Consider the following 24,733-nt stretch of genomic DNA (forward strand, 5'->3'; position numbering starts at 1 on the left):
TCAGTGCCTAAGACAGATCTGTTAAAATATGGCCTCTTTCTCCCTGGCAGTCTACACGCTACATACCTCTGTGTGTTACCAGGATTGATTGATTGTAGCTCCTTACTGGGGAGAGAGGATATGAGTTGCCTCGTCTCTAGTAAGGGATCCAAGAAGAGCTGTTCACAGAGTGTTGGTAAACCTTTGTGGGAGCAGTGTGAGCAGGAGCCTGGACTTCCAGATGTGAAATAAAGATTACGTCAATGACCCAGAGCTGATCCATCAACAGACTGTTATAATACTGCGAGTACCCCTCTTTCATTGTCTTGTATTTCCTTGCAGATGTGTTTGAACATGAAGATGACATCAAAAGTTCACACGTTCCTCCTGACTTGGTTGTTAACCCAGCAGGTAAGATTCTCAACCTATGCTCTGTTGGTCCAGCTTTACACATCTTTGTGATATTACAGTTTCCAGGGTTGAGTATAGTAGAGGCATGAATCTTGAAAAAGTAGTGTATATATAATATCAGTAGGGGCAAAGGTTGTGTGATTATGAGCAATATACACTGGTATATGAATACTAAAATTTCATGATAGGCCTGTTATTTTGTATGCTGATTAAAAATTGGATTGAATAAAGAAGAAAACTGTAGTATCCATAAACACAAAAGAATCAGACACCTCAGCCTTGCCTTTCTTCACCCCGTATAACACAATGAGAATGTGTCCATGCATGCGCCATGTGTGAGGATGGCATATGTGACGTCTCGTGCTGTCGGCTCCAGACAGCACCCAGCGTATTTTAGTAACTTAGCAAACTTGGTGACTGAATAGAACCCACTTCTCTCTTTCAGGTGACAGGCCTGACTGAGCCTTCCGACCTGGACATGGCTCCCAATGCATTTGATGATCAGTATGAGGGCTGTGTCGAAGTCATGGACAGAAAAGCACCCCAGCTGTTACAAGAAGACTTAAACAAGAATGGGGATTTAAAACGTGAGTGGGAAAAGGCAGAGAAACAATGGAAAGAGATAAAAAATACAACAAGCACTCCCAAAGGTTTCCATGACTTCCACGGAACGGCTGTAGTGGTTTACACTGGGAACATCCACAAAGATTTTAACAGAGCAGTTAGAGAATTCAAGAAAAATACCAGTAACTTCCATTACAAGGCCTTCCATTACTACTTAGCAAGAGCTCTTCAGCTTCTGAGTAACCAGAGTTGTTACTCAGTTTACAGAGGCACCAGGAACAAGTTTCATTACAGTGGGGAGGGATCTGTGCGGTTTGGGCAGTTCACTTCCTCATCTTTCGACAAAACAGTAGCTCTTGATGACTTTGGTGGTGAGAGTGGGACAGTTTATCATCAAAACCTGCTTGGGGGTTTATATAAAAGCATTTTCCTACTACCCCAACGAAGAGGAGGTGTTAATTCCAGGCTATGAAGTATATCCCAAAGTCACCAAAACAGCAAGTGGAAAAGGGAATGACAAAATTTTTTTGAACTCCCCACAAAGAAAGAAGAGCAACTTCAATTGCTTCTACAGCGGTTCTACCAACAAGAGTCATTTCAGCAGCTCAGGTGAGTCTGGGTCTGTGTTAGAGGTGGAGCTGGTGGGGACATCATGAAATGGAGGAGGAGGTGCTCCCTACCAGAAGACACCCAGTAGACCTGCACATGGCGAGGATGCCTAGAATAATGAAGGGTAGTTTTGGTAAAGGCAAGGAGCACACACCTCAGTGCAGGTGTATAAGAAATGACTGAACACAGTGAGGGACTTCAGGAAAATGCTATTACCAGGCCCAGCCCTATAAGGAGTGAGAAGTTCCATCAGTGGGTATTTATCCTTTCAAACCAAATCTTCCATGTGTTTGGAGGTCTCTGTGGCTGTATACCCATCATTCTTTGTGGCCTGGGTTCTCTCTTCATCATTTCACCACATGTCTCCTTCTATGCAAGCAAAGACATCATCAATTTTAGTTTGGTGAATACCTTTCAAGACAAGGTGGTTACGTTTCAAGTATCACTTATTATAGTAATCCTTCCATAATACTTTCAGAAAAAATTACTGTATCATGCTCTCTGTCATAGGTTTGAAATCAGACTACATGGCAATCTGGTTCAAACATCACTAGCTCTGTGACTCTTGGCAAGTTATCAGATATCCATGCATCTGTTTCCCCATTTGAATGATATAGACCCAAATGACAAATATTATAGCAGTGTTATTTGAGAATTAAGAGAGAGACATTCAAGACATATGACTTGGAAAATAGATATCATTACACAAATGCTTTTTATTTTAAAATATGAGTAACCATGTACACATCTCCTATATCTGATCTGAACTCATAATGGTGTGGGTCTCGACATTCATAGGAAAATCACTTGCTCACACTCTAGAGACCTTGTCTTCTATGCCTATCACCACTCAGGATCTGCACAGTGTCTGAATTACTTAATTACAACCAGGCCCCACTAAATGTTATCCTAGGAATTTCAGTTTGACTGAGAGGCCAGCGAGAACCTGAAATGAGCTACAGTTAGACTACTGAGTACAGAGCATTCTTAGATCTACTTAGCTCTAACACTCTAGGATTTCTGGAAACATGAGAAGTCTTTGGAGTAGGAAGTGGAACTACAGAAGTGATCACAGGGCCTTCATGCATTTGCACAGAGAAATCTAGAATTTATATCAAGCCCAAGGACACCATGACCCTTACCCAGATCCCCAATTCAGTCAGAAAGATGCTGCCCTTCTGGGCCAAATGGTTGATGCCTAGTGCAGGAAGGCTGAGAGCCATAGGTAGGTTCTAGTTCACACCAGCTGGCATAGAAGGAATACACATTGCTGCAACAATGGACTTTCAGAAGGTTCAGACCCAGAAACCTCTTCTTGGGTGAAGAAGGAAAATCCTGTTGGGCTCTCTAGACAGCTAGGAAGACTCTGGATAGGAAAAGCTTTTATCCCCAGTCAGTGTCTTAGAGCACAGGAACCAGGAAGTGGTGGGGATCCATCAGTTTGCTCACCTCCTGGTACTTGAGTACTTTAGGAATCCTGAGGAAGCCAGAAGAGTCTAGCTAGGCATTCTGGCCCCCTAGAACCTACTCTCTTGGGATTTGACCTGGATGTAAAGTTCTGAATGTTTAGGGGAGCTATCCCTGTCTTGAGATTTCCCACATAAAACCTTCCTTTCTCCTCCCATGTACAGCAACCCTGCTGCTTGTGGTGCTACCTGGTCTCCTGGTCCAGCTGCTGCTTCCTCTTGCTGAGCTGTAGCCCTCTCCTGCCTGCAGTTCATGGGTCTGAGTGTTGAAGGTCAGCCCAGGGGCAAGAACTTGGTGGTTCTCTAAGGTCTGAGGTAGAATGAGGGGTGCAATCATTTTGGGGTATATCTACTTTAGCATTCACGACTTCCATAGACACCCAAGGACCTACTGGGTCTGTGGGTGAAATTTTATGCTCTGATTTCAAATTTACTACCCTTTGACACTTTGCTATGGTCAAAAAGCAGTGTTTGTCTGCATGGTCAGCTGTAACAGTTTTAAAGCATGTATTATGTGATGAATGTTACAATCTAGGAAATAAACCATTTATAACCACACCTTGATTTCTGTGACTAGGTATTTCTATAGGTTGAATTATTTGTTTGAGAACCTCTCCTAAGGCATGTGTATCTGGAGTTTTCTCCAGTCCTGCCCAGCCCCACAGACCCCACAGCCACTTATAAAACAATCACTCAGAAGCTTATATTAATTAGAACTGCTTAGCCATTAGCTCAGGTCTACCACTGACTAGCTTCTACATTTAAACTCAGCTTATTTCTGTTAATCCGTATGTCGCCACATTTTCTGTAGGTTTACCTCTGTGCCATTACATGCTGCTCCATGGACAGTTGGCTGGCGTCTCCTGACTCAGCCTTCCTGTTTCCAGAATTCTCCTTGTCTGTTTATCCCGCCTATACTTCCTGCCTGGGTAGTGGCCAATCAACTTTTTATTTATCAACCAATCAGAGCAACACGTTCACAGCATACAGAACATCTCACAGCACCTCCCTTTTCTAATCAAAAAGTAAGGGCCTAACTTTAACATAGTAAAATTACATATAACAAACAGTTATCAAGCAAGAATTACAGTTACAATATCTAGTCTATTTGTATTTTTTTAAATTAAAGTACATATTTTGTCTACCCTATGTTTGTGAGTCAAAATTTTATATCTAACTTATCTCTTATTATAACCAAGGAAAACCATAACTATAATTATCTAGTCTTCAACTACATCAAAGACCTCAGAAGGATATGATATTACCTGAGTAACAAGAAGTGTTATTGTAAGCAACTTCTAAAAATCTAGAGTGACAGAGACCGCTGGCTGCCTAGACAGTCACCCAAAGTTCTTCTGCAATTTTGGGGCATCCATTTTCAGCCCACAGGCCCAGAGTCTCTCAGTCACTTCTCTCTGTGTCCTGTGGAATGTCTGACTCTTTCTTCTGTGAAGCAGGAACCTGAAGGACCATTTTGCCTTGCAAAGTTCAGTGGTCATCTTCCTTGAATCCTGCATGTCCAGTCAATACAGTGTGTCATCAAGCAGTCCAGGCAAGAACAGTTTCTTGCTCAAATGGCTATTTTTGCCAAGAAGAAGATAAACTCCATATAGAGTGTCTTTGACACCCATCTTTATTTTGAAGTAAATTGGTGCTGCCAGGAGCAGACATGTCTCACTGTCCAGAAAGTCGACGGTTTTAAAACATGTTAAATGCCATATTATATAGGTCTTTGAATTGTTTGAAGAGTACCTACTCAGGGGTTAAAAGCACTGGCTGTTCTTCCAGAGGACTCAGGTTTAATTCCCAGATCCCACATGGCAGCTCACAATTGTCTGTAAATCCAGTTCCAGGGGATTTGACACCCTCAAATTCACACACATGAGAGAGAGAGAGAGAGAGAGAGAGAGAGAGAGAGAGAGAGAGAGACAGAGAGACAGAGAGACAGAGACAGAGAGAGACAGAGACACAGAGAAAGACAGAGACACAGAGGAAGACGGAGACAGAGAGAGACAGAGACAGAGACAGAGAGACACACAGGGAGAGACAGAGAGAGAGAGAGAGAGAGAGAGAGAGAGAGAGAGAGAGAGAGAGAGGTGAGTCACAACAACAGGCTTTTAGGTAATTTGTAAAAGGCAAAGAACAACTAACTTCTGCTTTCTGCAGTATCTACCTCTCTCTCTCTCTCTCTCTCTCTCTCTCTCTCTCTCTCTCTCTCTTCTCTCTCTCTCTCTCTCACACACACACACACACACACACACACACACACACACACACACACCAGTCCTGTGAGGAACAACAGAAAGGTCCTGGCTCATTTTGGTACAGACAAAGGAAAAGATGCAGGATGGGGATGCAGTTTGGTTGGTAGAGTGATTGCCAAGCAGCACCAGGTCCTGGGTTCTATTTTTGCACCAATGAATCTAGTTTAGTGAAAAAATAATCAGGAGTTCAGGTTATCCTCACCTACATAGCCTGGAAGAGGCCAATCTGGGCTAAGGGGTCCTTGTCTTGAACAAAAGCAAAAATGAAAAACTCAAAACAAAAAATATGGAAAACAGTAACAAAGTACAACTTACATAATCTCATAAACCATCTGACTGCCCTTTGAAATCTAACCTGAAACTGAAAGTGTATTGTTCACAAGATAAAAGGCCACAGCACTGTCTTCTGCAACACTTGCTTTTAGAAGAGGCCAGAGACCCAGCCACCAAAGACCTGCTCAGGTACCTGACAACTCTGAACTCTGTCCTCTGAAGGGGAAGGCCTCTAACGTTGAGGGGACCCTGAGAAAAATCTGAGGACTGCAGTGTGTGTAGCAGTGTGTGTGTGTGTGTGTGTGTGTGTGTGTGTGTGTGTGTGTGTGTGTGTGTGTGTGTGTTGGGGAGGGGGTCTATGACTCAAAGATTAGCTTCAGAAGGTCAGCTCTGGCTAAGAAATAGCCCATGTAGGGAGATGGGTTCAGATAAAGGAAGGACAGATGAGGCTATCAATCTTTTTAGAAACTTAAAAATAAAATGAGGACCATAAATTTACCCCTCAGGTCCTCAGGAAGCAACTGGCATCCATGTACATAGACTCTTATGTGTATAGACTTTTTCCTTCATGTACTTCCTGGGTTTTCAGGACAGAACAGGGATATGCTTAATTAATCCCATTTTCCTCCCAGCTCCATGCAAACATTAGCTTCTATCCTCTTCTTTGCTTTATTTATCCATTTTTATTTAAAGAGTTTCAGATGCCTGCTTTGTGGCCCAGTCTAACTCAGACCTCAAGGTCCTCCTGCACCAGATCTCCTGCATGTTGGGAACATAGGCTTATTATTTTAATGGAAGATCTTGGAAATTGAGTGCAGATATATAAAGCAGTAGTGATGGAGAGTGGGAGGAGTGAGAAAAGAGGAGATGAGGATGAAGAAGAAGAGAGAGGGATGGATATTTTATTGAGATCCAAGTAGCTACACATATTTCCAGGGGGAATTTTAATTGGCAGGCACAAGTTCCAGGAGTTCATACTGGAGCTGAAGAGACTCAAATTGCATATCTTCAGTATGTGTGGGTTGTGAGGGGCATCTGCGCCAATAAAGCACAGCTAGGCTGTCCTTAGCTGTCCCACAGGGAAGTAGACACCAGTCCTGTGAAAGGCAAACATCTGGATCAACCACATGAGGAACTAGGGAGGGGAGGAGAGAATTGGAAGCTTCCTGCAGGCTGGCTGAGCCATGCCTCCTGAATGAGAAAGTCCTTCTGCTGACCTACCAACCCCACAAGATCGCTTTCTCTTGGCACCTCCATCTGGAATTTCATAAACTTATTGCCTTCAAAACAGAGCTTCGGAACTTATGTTTTAAGACAAGAAAGGTGGTGGTTCTAGCTGAGGCTGGAGAAAGAGCCAGAAAGTGTAGATGTGTGTTATTTAATGAGACTTCACTGTTCAGCTGGGTATAGCTCAGTGGAAAGGTGCTTGCCTGGCATGCACAACATTCTGAGTTCAATCCTCAGCACTGATCAATTGGAATCCATGCTGGATAATACTTCTCCAAAAGCAAACTGTGGGCTGGAAAAATGGCTAGTGGTTAGAGCATGTACTTGCTCTTGCTGTGGGATCAGAGCTCAGTTCCATCACCCATGTCACAGGTTCCTGCAACTCCAGCTCCAGAGGATCTGACACCTCTGGCCTCAGAGGGCATCTGCACGCAGGTGTGCTTGAGCTGTAGAAACATGAAGTAGGAACTCATCTGGCATTGATAAAGCTGACCCATTAGAACCAGGGGCTCTGGTGGAGGTTGAAGCCAAAACTCAAGAAGTTTTGGTGATATTGGCTTTTGAATGTATTGTCTGTTTCCTGCAGTGAATTTCTTGTGTGCTATTGTAGCTTTCCCATCTGAAACTTTTCCCAAGATCTTCTAACAGTGTGATTGATCATTTATTGGGCACAACTTCTTCTATACATTTGAGGTATTTGGATAACTTCCCCCAGCTGTGTATGATAACAGTCACACAGTCAACACCTGTTTCCCACAACCAGGTCTTGGTTCCTTCCTCCAATTTAAATTTAGAGGTCTGCCTTCTTGCAGTTATCTTCATTGGCAGACATTTGGTCATTGTTAAGTATCCAGGCAAAAGTATCTCATTTTAGACATTCTCAGACACCCAAGGACATAGAATTACAACATGTCTGAACTTGTTGATTCACAGCCTTTAGATAGATAGGGAACAAGAGTGCCCTGAGCTCACCCCCCTGCAGATAGGAAAATGCTGCCTCAAGCTAACCTTGCACTAGTAAATTCTTAACTCCTTTTACTTTCACCTTGGTTTGTTAATCAGCTTATTATCTAACCACACTTAGGAATGCAGTATTACACACAAATTCCCTTTTCTCCCCTCTTAGATTTCCCTAACTGATTTAAGGCCTCTCTCCCTCTCATTTTTAACCAGTTCCCTTGAGTCATAAAGAAAACCTGACAGTCATTGCCTGGTATAAACTCTTACCTGTTTTTATGACCCTGAAAGAATTCAAGCCTTATGAACTTGCTTTGGCCAGAGAATTGCTGATTGTATGTGCATTAAAACTGGAAACTTCAAAGACATGAGAGAGAACTAAGATAGAACAGCAGAAAAAGGTACAGAGAATAGGGCAAGAGAGGAGCTAAGTGTGAGAGCTGAAAAGAAGCTGTATAGAGAGAACTAACTTAGAACAGTAAAGTGAATGGACTGAAAGAGTACAGTGTATCTACATAGCTTCTTTTGATATTACTAAGATTATGTTCCCAGCTGGTTGTAGATTCTTTCCAGGACCCTGGGAGAGAGGGTTATTCAGGGATGGACCCCAATAGTCCTCATTACAGGTGCATATACCCCCCTAACCCCAGGACATGCATTCATACCCATTACTAAAAAGAAGAAAAAAATCTTTTCTTTTAAGCAAATTGTGTTGGAATAACAAAGGAGCTCATTAGAAATACTAAACGCATGAGTTTGAATCAGGGTTCAGTGTTGGTGACAAGTTTCCAGAGAATTCCTGATACAACCAAACTTTAGGAACCATTTTGAATAAGTAGCCAGATCCTAAGTAGCTCCAGGATGTACTCAAGGCCAAAGGAAATCACCTTTGTTTCTATTTATGGGCAGAGCTTAATTTTACCTTCATTTGAGAGTCTCATTACATCCTAAACTGGCCTGGGACTCGGGATTCCCCTCCTCCACCTACCAAGGGCTGGGATTATAGGTGTGTGCTGCCATAACTGGATGTCTAGGTGGACTTTAAGACTATAGAGAGGGCTGGACAGTGGTGGTGAATGCCTTTAATCCCAGCACTTGGGAGGCAGAGGCAGGGGGATCTCTGTGAGTTCGAGGCCAGCCTGGGCTACAGAGTGAGTTCCAGGACAGGCTCCAAAGCTACACAGAGAAACCCTGTCTCAAAAAACAAAAAACAAACAAACAAAAAGAATATAGAGAGGATATTTTATAAGGCTGACAATAGTTATTTTATAATAAATAATGAATAAGTTCTTAAATGTTCAGGATGTGCAGAGGTGGAAACCCTCAGTCAACTGCAGAACTTCTAGGTCTGTTGTTTCTGCATTGTTCCCTAAAGACTCAGCGTAGAGAAAACCAAGCTGTGGAGGAGAACCCTTCCAAAGAGCAACTAGTCAGCCACAGCATGGAGTTTTCTTCTGCCATTTGTGTGGTGTGGGGAGAGGATTATCTTGCCAGCTAAGTCACAGTTCTGTGGACAGTAACAAAACAGGCTTCAATAAGTGTGGGGAAGAGTTTTCATGATTTTCCAAAAGCCATAGGCAGGAATGAAGGGATGGGTCCACACCAATGGGGGGTGACCTTACTTCTCATTCCTTGACCTGCCATTCAGTATATACTTAAAATCTCCACCCCACAAAGAGTAGTGAAAACAATACGTTCTCATACGATACAACTAGTAATAGGACTGGTTGTGTTAGTCTGCTTCCTTCCTTTTTGATTTTGTTTTCTTTTTTTGTGTATGGGCACATGGACACATGTGGGCATATCTATTTGCATGGGCACATGCATGTGGAAGTCAGAGGACAATCTGTGGCATCATTCCTCATGCACTGTTCACCATTTTTGTAAAGACAGGGTCTCTCAAAGGCCTCAGAAACACCAAGGAGACTGGTCTGGCTGTCCAGTGAGTCTTGGGGATCTCAGGGACCAATCTCTCTCCACCTCCCAGTGCTGGAATACAAGTGCATGTCATCACACCTGCTCTTTTCCCGTGGGTTCTTGGGATCAAACTCAGGTCTATGTTTGCAAGGCAAGTTCTTTACCCACTGAACTTTCTCATCAGTTTGTGTTTATTACTATCACAAAATGCTTGATGTTGGAAAGTTTATAAGGTAAAGGTGCTTTCTGTAGCTAGAGTTTTCCTTCCTGGCCCACAGTCAGGACAAATCTCTGACACCCGCCAGTCCCACAGCCGCTCAGACCCAACCAAGTAAACACAGAGACTTACATTGCTTACAAACTGTATGGCCGTGGCAGGCTTCTTGCTAACTGTTCTTACAGCTTAAATTAACCCATTTCTATAAATCTATACCTTGCCACGTGGCTCGTGGCTTACTGGCATCTTCACATGCTGTTTGTCATGGCGGCGGCTGACAATGTCTCTGACTCAGCCTTCCACTTCCCAGAATTCTTCTCCTCCTTGTCCTGCCTATACTTCCTCCTGTCTGACTACTGGCCAATCAGTGTTTTATTTACTAACCAATCAGAGCAACACATTTGCCATACAGAACATCCCACAGCAGCTTTCTCAGTTCACAGTCTGATAGCTGGAAAGTCTTAATATCATGAAAGCACTGGCTGATTAGGGTTTTCCTGACTGAATCACAATATTCTCTATCACAATGTCAGAGAAGCCATTGCCATGTGCAGAAGGGAACACATGGCAAGAGAGGAAGCCAGAGAGGTTCTGGGGCCAGACTTGCTCTTGTAGGAACTGAGTAGGATCCTACAAGACTGAATGATCTCTTCTAAAGGTGATGTCCACCAGGATCTGGTCACTTCCCAGTAGACCTCACCTCTTAAATGTTTCCCCATCTTTATATGGCCACACTGGGGACCTTTGGAGGATGAACATATCCAAATCAAGAACAGAGTGAATAGTGACACCATTAAAAGACATTCAAAGATAATGAGCTGAGTGTGAGCCACAAGCTAATCAAATATGGAGTAGAATATAAGCATCTGTGCAAGTAAAACATCAGAGCCTAAGACACATCTGCTAAAATATGACCTATTTCTCCCTGGCAACCTCCACACTATATAGCTCTCTGTGTTACCAGGATTGATCCATCATCCCTTCTTACTAGGAAGACAGAATGTCAGTCACCTCATCTCTGGTAAGCATCCAAGCAGAGCTATACACAGAGTGTTGGTAAGCCATTGTGGGAGCAGTATGAGCAGGAGCCTGGACTTCCAGATGTGAAATAAAGGTTCAGTTGTTAACCCAGAGATGATCAACAGACCGTTACAATACTGTGTGTACCCCTCTTTCATTGTCTTGTATTTCCTTGCAGCTGTGTTTGAACATGAAGATGACATCAAAAGTTCACACGTTGCTTCTGACTTGGTTGTTAACTCAGCAAGTAATATTCTCAATCCATGCACTGTTGTCCTTGATTTCCCCTGCCCATGTCTTTGTGATATTACAGTTCCCAGGATGGAGTATGCAGTTAGAGGATGGTAGAGGGTATGAATCCAGAGAAGTATTGAAAAGGTAATATCAGTAAGGGGGAAGGTTGTGTGTGAGTTAACATGAGCAATATACACTGACATGTGTATATTAAAATATCATGATAGGCCTGTTATTTTTGACTAAATATTTTGTTGAATAAAGAAGAAAAATAAAGTATCCATTAACAGAAAAGAATTAGAGATCTCAGCCTTGCCTTTCTGCACCCCTTATAACATAATGAGAATGTGTCCATGCATGTGCCATGTGTGAGGTTGGAGTATGAAACATCTCATGCTGTAGGCTCCAGACAGCATCCAGTATATGCTGATAGCTTAGTAAACTTACCTAGTAACAAAGAATTCTACTTTCAGGTGACAGGCCTGACTGAGCCTTCCAACCTGGACATGGCTCCCAATGCATTTGATAATCAGTATGAGGGCTGTGTCGAAGACATGGAGAGAAAAGCACCCCAGCTGTTACAAGAAGACTTCAACACGAATGAGCAATTAAAACTTGAGTGGGTAAAGGTAGAGAAACAATGGAAGGAGATAAAAAACAGAATGAGCAATCCCAAAGGTTTCCATGGCTTTCATTAAACAGCTATAGTGGCTTACACTGGGAGAATCTACAAAGACTTTAACAGAGCAGTTAGAGAATTCAAGAAAAATCCCGGTAACTTCCATTACAAGGCCTTCCACTACTATTTAACAAGAGCTTTCAACTTCTGAGTAAACAGGATTGTTACACAGTATATAGAGGCACTGATAACAAATTTCATTACTGTGGGGAGGACTCTGTGAGGTTTGGGCAGTTCACTTCCTCATCTTTGAAAGAGAGAGCAGCTCTTGGTGGCTTTGGTAGTGTTGGTGGAACACTGTTTATCATCAAAACCTGCTTGGGGATTAAGATAAATAAATTTTCCTATAAACCTAAAGAAGAGGAGGTGTTAATTCAAGGCTATGAAGTATATCACAAAGTAAAGTTACCACAAAACAATAAAGAGTATAACACAATTTCTCTGCACTCCCCCAAAAGAGGGAAAAACAACTTCAATTGCTTCTATAGCGGTTCTACCGACAAGAGCCATTTCAGCAGCTCAGGTGAGTCTGGGTCTGTGTTAGAGGTAGAGCTGGTGGGGACATCATGAAATGGAATAGTGGTGCTCCCTACCAGAAGACACCTGGTAGACCATGCACATGGCCATGATGATTAGAATGATGAGGGGTAGCATCGGTAAAGCCAAGTGGCACATACTTTAGTGCAGGTCTATCAGGAATGGTTAAACACAGTGAGGGACTTCAGGAAAATGCTATTACCATGTCCAGCCCTTTGAGGAGTGAAAAGTCCCATCAGCAGATATTTATTTATCCATCCATTAAACCAAAGCAGCCCATGTTGGGGGTCTCTATGGCTGTATGCCCATCATTCCTTGTGGCCTGGGTTCTCTCTTCATCCCTTGACCATATGTCTGAATCTATGAAAGCAAAGACATCATCAATTTTAGTTTGGTGATTACTTTTCAAGGCATAGTTCAAGTGTCACTTATCACAGCAATCTTTCCTTAATACTTTCAGAGAAAATTACTGTACCATGCTCTCTGTCATAGGTTTGGGGTCAGACTCCATGGCAATCTAGTTCAATCATCACTAACTCTCTGACTCTTGGCAAGTTATCAGTTTCCTTATTTGAACCATAAAGATCCAAATGACAAATATTGTAGTAATATTATTTTGAGAATTAAAAGAGAGGTATTCCTGCACAAAGGCTGAGCAAAGTGTCTTAGCATAGGCTCTAGGTTCCAAAAAACCAGCTCATGCACCAAGGACAGGTCCTGGTCCCACTGCTAGGGGAGACCTTGCCTTGGAGGAGGTGGGAATGGGGGGTGGATTGGGGGGAGAATGCAGGGGGGTGGGTGGAGGGAGGACAGGGGAATCCATGGCTGATATGTAAAATTAAATTGATTATGAATTAAAATATTTATTTAAAAAGAAGTATTTAAGACATATTACTTGGCATGTATATATCAATCCACAAATGCCTTTTATTCTTAAATATGAAGAACCCTGTACACATGTCAGACATCTGATCCAAACTCATATAGGTGTGGGTCTCAACATTCACAGGAAAATCACTTGCTTACACTCTAGAGACCTTGTCTCCTATGCCCACCACTCAGGATCTGCACAGTGTCTGAATTTCTTATATCCAGACCCCACTAAATGTTGTCCTAGGAAGTTAAGTTTGAGTGAGAGGCCAGGGAGAACCTGAAATGAACTACAGTTAGATAATGAGTACAGAGCAATCTTAGATATAATCAGCTCTGACACTCCAGGGTTTCGGGAAACATGGGAAGTCTTTGGAGCAGGAAGTGCAACTACAGAAGTGATCACAGGGGCTTCATGCATTTTCTTTTTTTTTCATTTTTCTATATTAAGAACTTTTCTACTCACTCCACATGCTATCCACAGATCCCTCCTCCTCCCTCCTACCACCCCCAGCCCTCTTTCCCAAGCCACCCCACATCCCCCAAATTGAGGTCTCCCATGGGGAGTCAGCAAAGCCCAGCACACTGAGCCTAGGCAGGTCCAAGCCCCTTCCCACAGCACCAAGGCTGTGCAAGGTGTCACACCACAGGCACCGGATTCCAGAAGCCTACCCATAGACCAGGGACAGATCCCGATCCTCCTGCCTGGGTGCCCCCCAAACAGTTCGAGCCAATCACCGTCTTTCGTATCCAGAGGGCCTAGTCCAGTCCCATGGGGGCTCCACAGCCACCAGTCCACAGTTCATGGGCTTCCACTGGTGTGGCCGGTCATCTCTGCACATCTTCCCATCATGAGCTCAATGTCCCTTGCCTGCAGTATCTCTTCTCTCTCTCATCAATTGGATTCCTGGAGCTCAGCCTGGTGCCTGGCTGTGGATCTCTGCATCTGCCTCCATCAGTCACCAGACAAAGGCTCTATGATGACAGCTAGGTTATTTGCTAGGCTGGTCACCAGAGTAGACCAGTCCAGGCCCCCTCTGGACCACTGCCAGTAGCCCAAGATGGGGTCAACCTTGTGAGTTCCTGAGAGCCTCCCCAGCACCCTGCCTCTTCCTATTCCTATGATGTCCTCATCTATCATGGTATCTTCCTCCCTGCCCTTCCACTCTGTCCCTGTTCCAGCTTGACCCTCCCATTTCCCTATGTTTTCATCCCTCATTCCTTGCCCTCTGCCATCCCCCCCAGTCCACTCATGTAGATCTCATCCACTTCTCCTTCACAGGATCATCCATGTGTCCCTCCTAGGGTCTTTTCCTGTAAGCTAGCCTCTCTGGAGTTGTGGGTTGCAGTCTGGCCAACCCTTCCCTCCTATTTAGTATCCACTTATGAGTGAGTACATACTATGTCTGTCCTTCTGAGTCTGGGTTACCTCACTCAAGATGATATTATCTAGATCCATCCATTTGCCTGCAAATGTCATGATATCGTTGTTTTTTACTGCTGAGTAGTACTCCATTGTGTATATGTGCCATATTTTCTTTATCCATTCTTCACTTGAGGGACATCTAGGTTGTTTTCAGGTTCTTGCTATTACAAGTAATGCTGATATGAACATAGTTGAGCATGGTGTCCTTGTGGTAAGATTGAGCATTCCTTGGGTATATGCCCCAGAGTAGTATAACTGGATCTTGAGGAAGACTTATTCCCAATTTTCTGAGAAACTACCATACTGATTTCCATAGCGGCTGTACAAGTTTGCACTGCCACCAACAGTGGAGGAGTGTTCCTCTTGCTCCACATCCTCTCCAACATAAGCTGTCTTCAGTGTTTTTGATCTTAGCCATTCTGACAGGTGTTAGGTGGTATCTCAGAGTTGTTTTGATTTTGCATTTCCCTGATGACTAAGGATGTTGAGCAATTCCTTAAATGTCTTTCAGCCATTTGAGATTCTTCTATTGAGAATTCTCTGTTAAGCTCTGTAGCCCATTTTTTAATTGGATTGTTCAGTATTTTGATGTCTAGCTTTTTGAGTTCTTTATATATTTTGGAGATCAGCCCTCTGTCAGATGTGGGGTTGGTGAAGATCTTTTCCCATTCTGTAGGCTGTCATTTGGTCTTATTGGCCGTGTCCTTTGCTTTACAAAAGCTTCTCAGTTTCAGGAGGTCCCATTTATTAATTGTCACTGTGCTACTGGTGTTATATTTAGGAAGTGGTCTCCTGTGCCAATTCATTCCAGACTGCTTCTTACTTTCTCTTCTATCAAGTTCAGTGTAACTGGATTTATGTTGAGGTCTTTGATTCACTTGGACTTGAGTTTTGTGCATGACGACAGATATGGATCTATTTGCAATCTTCTGCATGTTGACATCCGGTTATGCCAGCACCATTTGTTGAAGATGCTTTCTTTTTTCCATGGTACAGTTTTGGGTTCTTTGTCGAAAATCATATGTTCATAGGTGTGTGGATTAATGTCAGGGTCTTCAATTCGATTCCATTGGTCCACGTGTTGATTTTTATGCCAGTACCAAACTGTTTTTATTACTAGAGCTTGAGGTCAGGGATCATGATGCCTCTAGAGGTTGCTTTATTATACAGGATTCTTTTAGCTATCCTAGGTTTTTTGTTTTTCCATATAAAGTTAAGTATTGTTCTTTCCAAGTCTGTGAAGAATTGTGTTGGGATTTTGATGGGGATTTCATTGAATCTGTATATTGCTTTTGGTAAGATTGCCATTTTTACTGTGTTGATTCTACCTATCCATGAGCGTGGGAGATCTTTCCATTTTCCAATATCTTCTTCAATTTCTTTCTTCAGAGAAAAAAATTAAAGTTCTTATCATACAGGTCTTTCACTTGCTTAGTTAGAGTTACCCCAAGGTATTTTATATTATTTGTGGCTATTGTAAAGGGTGATGTTTCTCTGATTTCTTTCACAGCCCTTTTATCATTTGTATATAGGAGGGCTACTGATTTTTTTGAGTTAATCTTGTATCCTGCCACCTTACTGAAGGAGTTTATCAGCTATAGGAGTTCCCTGGTAGAATTTTTGGGGTCACTTATGTATACTATTATATCGTCTGCAAATAATGAAAGTTTGACTTCTTCCTTTCCAATTTGTATCCCCTTGATCTCCTTTTGTTGTCTTATTGCTCTAGCTAGAACTTCAAGTACTACATTGAATAAGTATGGGGAGAGTGGACAACCTTGTCTTGTTCCTGATTTTAGTGGAATCACTTCGAGTTTCTCTCCATTTAATTTGATGTTGGCTGTTGGCTTGCTGTAAATTGCCTTTATTATGTTTAGGTATGTTCCTTGTATTCCTGATCTCTCTAGAATCTTTATCATGAAGGAGTGTTGGATTTTGTCAAAGGCTTTTTCAGCATCCAATGAGATAATCATGTGTTTTTTTTCTTTCAGTTTGTTTATATGGTTTATTACATTGACAGATTTTTCGTATGTTGAACCATCCTTGCATCCCTGGGATGAAGCCTACTTGGTCATGGTGAATAATTTTTTTGATGTGTTCCTGGATTTGGTTAGCCAGTATTTTATTGAGTATTTTTGCATCAATGTTTATGAGGGAGATTGGTCTGTAATTCTCTTTTTTTTTTGTTGCATGTTTGTGTGGTTTGGTTATCAGGGTAACTATAGGCTCATAAAATGAATTTGGTAATGTTCCTTCTGTTTCTATGGTGTGGAACAATTTAAAGAGTATTGGTATTAGCTCTTCTTTGAAAATCTGGTAGAATTCTGCACTGAAACTATCTGGTCCTGGGCTTTTTTTGGTTGGGAGACTTTTAATGACCATTCCTATTTCCTTAGGGGTTATTGGTCTATTTAAATAGTTTATCTGGTCTTGATTTAACTTAGGTAATAGGTACCTATCCAGAAAATCATCCATTTTTTCAGATTTTCCAATTTTGTGGAGTACAGGTTTTTGAAGTATGACCTGATGATTCTCTGGATTTCCTCATTGTCAATTGTTATGTCTCCCTTTTCATTTCTGATTTTGTTAATTTGGATGCTCTCTCTCTGCTTTTTGGTTAATTTGGATAAGGGCTTATCTATCTTGCTGATTTTCTCAAAGAACCAACTCTTTGTTTCATTGATTCTTTGTATTGTTCTCTTTGTTTCAATTTTATTGATTTCAGCTCTTAATTTATTTCCTGGCATCTGTTTCTCCTGGGTGAGTTTGCTTCTTGTTCTAGAGCTTTCAGTTGTGCTGTTAAGTCACTAGTGTGAGATTTCTCCATCTTCTTTATGTGGGCATTTAGAGCTATGAGTTTTCCTCTTAGCACTGCTTTCATGGTGTCACATATGTTTGGGTATGTTGTACATTCATTTTCATTGAATTCTAGGAAATCTTTAATTTCTTTTTTTATTTCTTCCTTGACCCATTGGTGATTCAATTGGGCATTATTCAGTTTCCATAAGATTGTAGGCTTTCTGTAATTTTTGTTGTTGTTCAAGTCTAACTTTAAGTCATGGTGGTCTGTTAAGACCCAGGAGGTTATTTCAATTTTTTTGTATATGTTGAGATTTGCTTTGTGACCAAGCATGTGGTCGATTTTGGAGAAGGTTCCATGGAGTGCTGAAAAGAAGGTATATTCTTTTGTGTTAGGGTGGAATATTCTGTAGATATCTATTAAGTCTATTTGAGTCATAATGTCTGTTAGTTCCCTTATTTCTCTGTTAAGTTTCTGTCTGGCAGACCTGTCCATTGGTGACAGTGGGGTGTTGAAGTCTCCCACTACTAGTCTATGGGGTTTGATGTGCGATTTGAGCTTTAGTAATGTTTCTTTTATGAATGTCGGTGCCCTTGTATTTGGGGCATAAATATTCAGAATTGAGACTTCATCTTGTCAGATCTTCCCTGTGATAAATATATAGTGTCCTTCCTGATCTCTTTCAATTGATTTTAGTTTGAAGTCTATTTTCTTAGATATTTGATAGCTATACCAGCTTGCTTTTTTTTTTTTTTTTTTTTTTTTTTTTTTTTTTTTTTTTTTTTTTTTTTTGGTTTGTCAAGACAGGGTTTCTCTGTGTAGCTTTGCGCCTTTCCTGGAACTCACTTGGTAGCCCAGGCTGGTCTCGAACTCACAGGGATCCGCCTGGCTCTGCCTCCCAAGTGCTGGGATTAAAGGCATGAGCCACCACCGCCCGGCCAACCAGCTTGCTTCTTAAATCCATTTGATTGGAATGTCTTTTCCCAGCCTTTTATTCTGAGGTGGTGTCTGTCTTTGAAGTTAAGGTGTGTTTCTTGTATGCAGCAAATGGATGGATCTTGTTTTCATATCCATTCCGTTAGCCTGTGTCTTTTTATAGGTGAATTGAGACCATTGATATTGATGGATATTAATGACCAGTTATTGTTAATTCCTGTTATTTTTTGGTGGTAGTGTTGTTTGTTTCCCTTCTTTAGTATTAGTTGGTATGGGACTATCTATTGCCTGTGTTTTCATGGGTGTATCTAACTTCCTTAGGTTGGATTTTTCCTTCAAATGCTTTCTGTAGGGGTGGATTTGTGGAGAGATATTGTTTAAATCTGGTTTTATCATGGAATATTTTGTTTACTCCATCTATGTTGATTGAGAGTTTTGCTGGGTATAATAGTCTGGCTTGTCATCCATGGTCTCTTAGTATCTGCATAACATCTGTCCAGGACCTTCTGGCTTTTAGAGTCTCCATTGAGAATTCAGGTGTTATTCTTACAGGTCTGCCTTTATATGTTACTTGGCCTTTTTTCCTTTGCAGCTCTTAATATTTTTTCTTTATTCTGTATGTTTAGTGGTTTGATTATTATGTGGTGAGGGGACTTTTTTTGGATCCAGTCTATTTGGTGTTTGGTAACCTTCTTGTATTTTTATAGGCATTTCCTTTTTTTAGGTTGGGAAAGTTTTCTTCTATGATTTTGTTGAATATATTTTCTGTGCCTTTGAGTTGGTATTAATCTCTTTCTCTCCCTATGATTCTTAGGTTTGGTCTTTTCATGGTGTCCTAAATTTCCTGGACATTTTGGGTCATGACTTTGTTGGTTTTAGTGTTTTCTTTGACTGATGTATCTATTTCTTCTACTGTATCTTCAATGCCAGAGATCTGCTCTTCCATCTCTTGCATTCTGTTGGTTATACTTGCACCTGTAGTTCCTGTTCATTTACTCAGATTTTCCACTTCCAGCATTACCTCAGTTTTTGTCTTCTTTATTGACTCCATTTCAGTTTTGAAATCTTGAACTGTTTACCTCACTTGTTTAATTGCTTTCTCTTGGCTTTCAAGAGATTTACTGATTTCTTCCCATTTTTTGTTTGACTTTTCCTCCATTTCTTTAAGGGAATTTTTCATTTCCTCTTTTAAGATCTCTAATATCTTCTTAGAGTCATTTTTTGATAGATATCTTCAGTTTCTTCTGTGTTGGGATGTTCAGGTCTTGCTGATGTAGGTTCTGATGGAGCCATATTGGTTTTTATGTCATTGATTGTACTTTTGCACTGGCGTCTACCCATCTCTTTCTCCACTTGGTGCAAGCAGTGTCTGTGTCTGAGGGAGCCTCTCTTGGTCTGAGTGATACTCTTGATCCAGTGGGAGCTCTTGGTCTAGTTGATGCTGATGAACTTCTTGTCTTAGGGAGCAGCTCTTAGTCCAACTGGTACTGGTGGGCTCTGTCTCAGGGAGTAGCTGCAGTCTTACCGTATGGTAGATGGTGGTAGTCTGACCTGTCTGCAGGATGTCTGTCTGCCAACTGGCCTCTTAGTCCAGTTGGGTGCTTGCAGGCTCTGTCTCAGGGAACAGTTGCAGTCTCGGAGGGTGGGTAGGATTTGGGGGAGGTGGGGCTTGGGTTACAGGGTTTGATGGGGGATGGTGGTGGTCTGTCCTGTGTGCAGGAGGTCTGCCTACCAACTGGCCTGAAACTGGAACTGCAATGGGTGGGGGTGTAGGGGCGCAGGGTTGTGCCCCTGGGCCCAAAGCCTAGGGGCTGGGGTGTTCGGGTATGAGGATAAAGACTCACCTCTTAGTCTAGTCGGGTGCTGGCAGGCTCTCGGGCTTCATGCATTTTCATAGAGAAAATCTGAATTTATATCAAGCCCAAGGAAAGCATGACCCCTACCCAGGTCCACTTTCTGGCAAGAAGAAGCTGCCAATCAGGGTCAAATGATTGATTTCCAGTCAAGGCAGGCTGAGAGCCACAAGTAGATTCTAGTTCACACCAGCTGGCATAAAAGGAATGCACATTGCTGCAACAATGGACTTTCAGAAGATTCAGATCCAGAGACCTCTTCTTGGGTGAAGAAGCAAAAGCCTGTTGGGCTACTAGAAGGCCAAGAAAACTCTGGATAGGAAAAGTTTTAATCCCCAGTTTTAGCACACAGGAACCTGGAAGTGGTTGGGATCTATCAGTTTGTTAACTTCCTGGTACTTGAGTACTTTAGGAATCCCGAGGAAGCCAGAAGAGTCTAGTCAGGTATGCTGGGCCCCTAGAACCTACTCTCTTGGGTTTTGACCTGGATATAAAGTTCTGAATATTTAGGGGAGCTATCCTTGTCTTGAGATTTCCCACATGAAACCTTCCTTTCTCCTCCCATCTACAGCAACCCTGCTGCTTGTGGTGCTACCTGGTCTCCTGGTCCAGCTGCTGCTTCCTCTTGCTGAGCTGTAGCCCTCTCCTGCCTGCAGTTCATGGGTCTGAGTGTTGAAGGTCAGCCCAGGGGCAAGAACTTGGTGGTTCTCTAAGGTCTGAGGTAGAATGAAGGGTGTGATCATTTTGGGGGAGATCTGCTTTAGCATTCATGACTTCCATAGACACTCAAGGAACCTGCTGGTTCTGTGGTTGGAATTTTATGCTCTGATTTCAAATTCACTACCCTTTGACACTTTGCTATAATAAAAAAGCAGTGTTTGTCTCATGGTCAGCAGTAACAGTTTTAAAGTATACAATATGTGATGAATGTTACAATTTAGCAAAATAAACCATTTATAACCACACCTTGATTTCTGTGACTAGATATTTCTATAGGTTGAATTATTTGTTTGAGAAACTCTCTTAAGTCGTGAGTTCTGAGGCTCACATTGATACAACTGAGAAAGTTCATGTTGACATTTCTCTCAGATGCTCCTGCAGGACAAATTGAGCGGGCCATAAATGTAAGGGCTGACCTAGATAAAGTCGACTCCCTACTTCTCCCCATCAGAAATACAACCAGCTACTGAGACCTGTCAGCCTATTTCTGTAACTCTGATCATCTCTGAGGACATGGATAAGCATATTAATTTTTAAAATTTTATTATCATTATATTGCCTCTTGTGTTAAAGTTCATAACTTGAAATGTGTTTAGAAGCCAAAGGGCAATTCCAGGCATCAGCTCTCTCTTTCCACCTTTATACAGGTTCCAAGGATCAAACTCAGATTGTCAGCTTGACACATCAAGCATTGCTAATCCATCTCAGCAAACCAGACAGGCCCATTTTTAGCCATATATGGATCAGGAAGTCTGTGTCCTGTACTCACCATGGGTGGATTTAGCCCAAGTGTATAAAGCTTCCCTTACTCACCATGTTATGGAGTAGGAGACCCCTGGGAAAAGACCATAGACTCAATTTATATTGTAATCAGCTGAATATTGTAGCCTGGAGCAGGACAATAATCTCTGAGCCAAACCAGAGACTGTTGAGCCAAGAGGGGTGGGGATGAGGGAAGGATTTTTAAATGTGGAAACCACAAGAATATCTTGAGTATCTGCACCAGCAAATGAAGAGCTCATTTGCTCTGCCAAGATTAGGTAGTCAAGGGGACCTAAGAATAGTCCTTGAATGTTTGCATAAGCAAGTTTCAGAAGCCCAAAAGACAGCTAGTGATACTATACAACAAAGGAGGTGGTCATGGGTGTACATTTTTTTTTTTTTTTTCGGGGTTAATGCTGAAAGATCAGAGAAACAGAACAAGCCACAGCTAACCTCACCTCGCCAATTCCTCAGCTGATCCTGTTTTCTCAAACTGGAAGCCTGTCTGGCCTCATCCGAATGGATCTCAGCTGAACAGCTGCTAAAAGCCAAAAGCTTAAAGAGACTCTAGTTCCTGGTCCTCATGCCTTATATACCTTTCTGCTTCCTGCCCTTACTTCTTGGAATTAAAGGTGTGTGTCACAATACCTGGCTGTTTCCAGTGTGGCTTTGAACTCAGAGAGATCCAGGTGAATCTCTGCCTCCTGAATGCTAAGATTAAAGGCGTGTGCTACCACTGCCTAAACCTATGTTTAATATAGTGTCTGTTCTGTTCTCTGACCCCCAGATAAGTTTATTGGGGTGCACAATATATCAATCACAGATATATTTTATATATTTATTCATATCCACATATATATTATAATGTCATATAACACATTATAGCACACAATACTTCTGCCTCAGGGTTCTAACTTAATCTTATCCCAGAACTCAAGAGCCTGAGACAAATGGATCATGAGATTTGTCATACAGCATTGGCTACATAGCAAGACTCTGCTTCAAAATTGAAATGAACACCAAAATCTGTTATTTTTTTTTTTTTTCTGGTAATCAAGAGAGATTTATTTTGGGGGTAACTTACAGCCAAAAGGGGTTGGTTACAGGATCTGGGAGAGATGAGGTACCATTCAGCGGAGAACTCTGGCTTGGTGTCCCATCCAGCTTCCAGGACCACAAGGTATCCAGAAGGGCCAAACAGGTACGCACCTCAAGTATTAAGGGGCTCCCTCTCAGCCATGCCCCAAGGGCAGGTCATAGGCAGTTACCTGCTGTCACTCTAGGGGCAGTGCTTCAAGGTCAAAGCTGGAACAGCTACCCACTACAGAATTCTATACTCTTTTTTTTTTTTTTTTATGAGATAGTAGCTTTATTTTTTTTTTTTTCCCCTTTTGATTGTTCCAAAAGGGACGTCCGGAGCAAGATGGGAGCTGGGGGCCGGCCTCTAAGTCTCAGGAAGAGCGGGTGTACATTTTTTTGTCTGGAGTGAATGAGTCACTTAGTTGAAGTTACTGAGAAGTTATCGTCCATTGACTGAAGTTAGAGTCAAATTACTATTAGGTACCAAGATGGATGCCTAACATAAAATGGAGGTTCTTTAGCTAGTACACCATTCCCCACTGGCTGTAGATCATATGAATCAGATCATTGATATTTGATAGTTAAACTATTAGTGATAGATTGGAATTCATTGAGCATAGAGAACTCAGAGTACTGGTCAGGTAAAGAGAATAGTCAGGACATTTAAAAGAACAAACAAACCCCAAAACAAGTATAACAAAACTCTCATTAGAGTCCAGTGAAGGGTGTATAGACCTCTTTCCTTTGCTTTCAACACCCTGAGCCCCATGTAGCACCACCTGCCAAAATGAAAACAAAGACTTAATACTTCAACGTCCATAGTTCTGCTATTTTGGCTTCTGTATTCTGCTTTTAGTTAACTGCTCTTGTTAACTGAAGTACATCAACCCAGAATTTTTTTTTTTGCTTAAATGCTCACCCTGAGAAAGGCTTGCTGCTCCACTGTGTTCCCTAATACTCCGTGTAGCTGTAGTCACTGATCAGCTCATCAAGATTTTCTATTGGCTTCAACCCATGTCTGAGCAGTCTTCTCTGATGGATACCCTACAACACCACAGCCCTTTTTGTATTTTTGACTCTAAATCCAGAACCAAGTGGCCAAAGCTGCCAAGTTCTGCTCATTGATGGGGCTGGAACCTGGGCCCCCTCATTAAAACACATTTTTATATTTTTCAGTTTTTGATAGTTGCCTTCACTGGTTAAGCTTTTCTTAATTCTTTTTCACAAGTTGGAAGATTAGCTGGGTGGGATCTTGCCCTGAGGTCACCACTCCCTTTATTCCATTAAGCCTCAGGCTTTTCTTTGAACTTTTTATCTTCTTGAGCAATTGGACTTAACTCTAATACAGTTCCTGGTACTCTTTTTCTCCTCAAACTACATTTTGAAATTTTCTGCTCTTAGCTTGCCTCCTTTCATTATAGATCTGCATCAGAGTGGCCACTAATAACCACAGGACACTGTCAATACTAGGCTGTCTTGAAATCTCCTCTGCCAATGCCATTAAACTCCAAAACTCTTCCATGTAGCCTCAGGCAGATTTTTTTGGGACATGGGCAGAAAGCAGCCACATTCTTTTCCAAACTATCACAGTGGTCTCTAGTCCACTTAGTAATATTCTTCTCCTCTGAAACTTCTTGAGCTGAGGTTCCCACAGTTCAGATCATCCTCGGCACCAATGTTTTCCATGCTCCTACTTGTATGGCCCATTAATCCCTTCTTAAACTGTTCAACTAGTCCACTGTCTCAATGTAGACATTCTGCCACTAAGCAGCATGGTCAGGTCTATCACCCTGTTCCCTGGTACCAACTTCTGTCTAAGTCACTGTTCTACTGCTGTGAAGAAAATCATGACCACAACAACTCTTAGAAAGGAAAGCATTTAAGTGAGACTTCCTTACAGTTTCAGAGATTCAGTCCATTATCAGCATGGTG

At 42.0% G+C, this 24,733-nt stretch overlaps 2 pseudogenes; both read left to right on the forward strand.

Annotated features, from left to right (window-relative positions):
- Nucleotides 1–339: 339 nt before the first annotated feature.
- LOC128123915 (T-cell ecto-ADP-ribosyltransferase 2-like) lies at nucleotides 340–3,262 on the forward strand (annotated as a pseudogene).
- A 7,838-nt stretch (nucleotides 3,263–11,100) lies between these two features.
- LOC128123916 (T-cell ecto-ADP-ribosyltransferase 2-like) lies at nucleotides 11,101–20,878 on the forward strand (annotated as a pseudogene).
- Nucleotides 20,879–24,733: the final 3,855 nt, after the last annotated feature.

The sequence above is a fragment of the Peromyscus californicus genome, unplaced genomic scaffold, assembly GCF_007827085.1.
Source record: "Peromyscus californicus insignis strain IS unplaced genomic scaffold, ASM782708v3 Scaffold_4__1_contigs__length_199733344, whole genome shotgun sequence".
In the NCBI taxonomy this organism is placed as follows: Eukaryota; Metazoa; Chordata; class Mammalia; order Rodentia; family Cricetidae; genus Peromyscus; species Peromyscus californicus.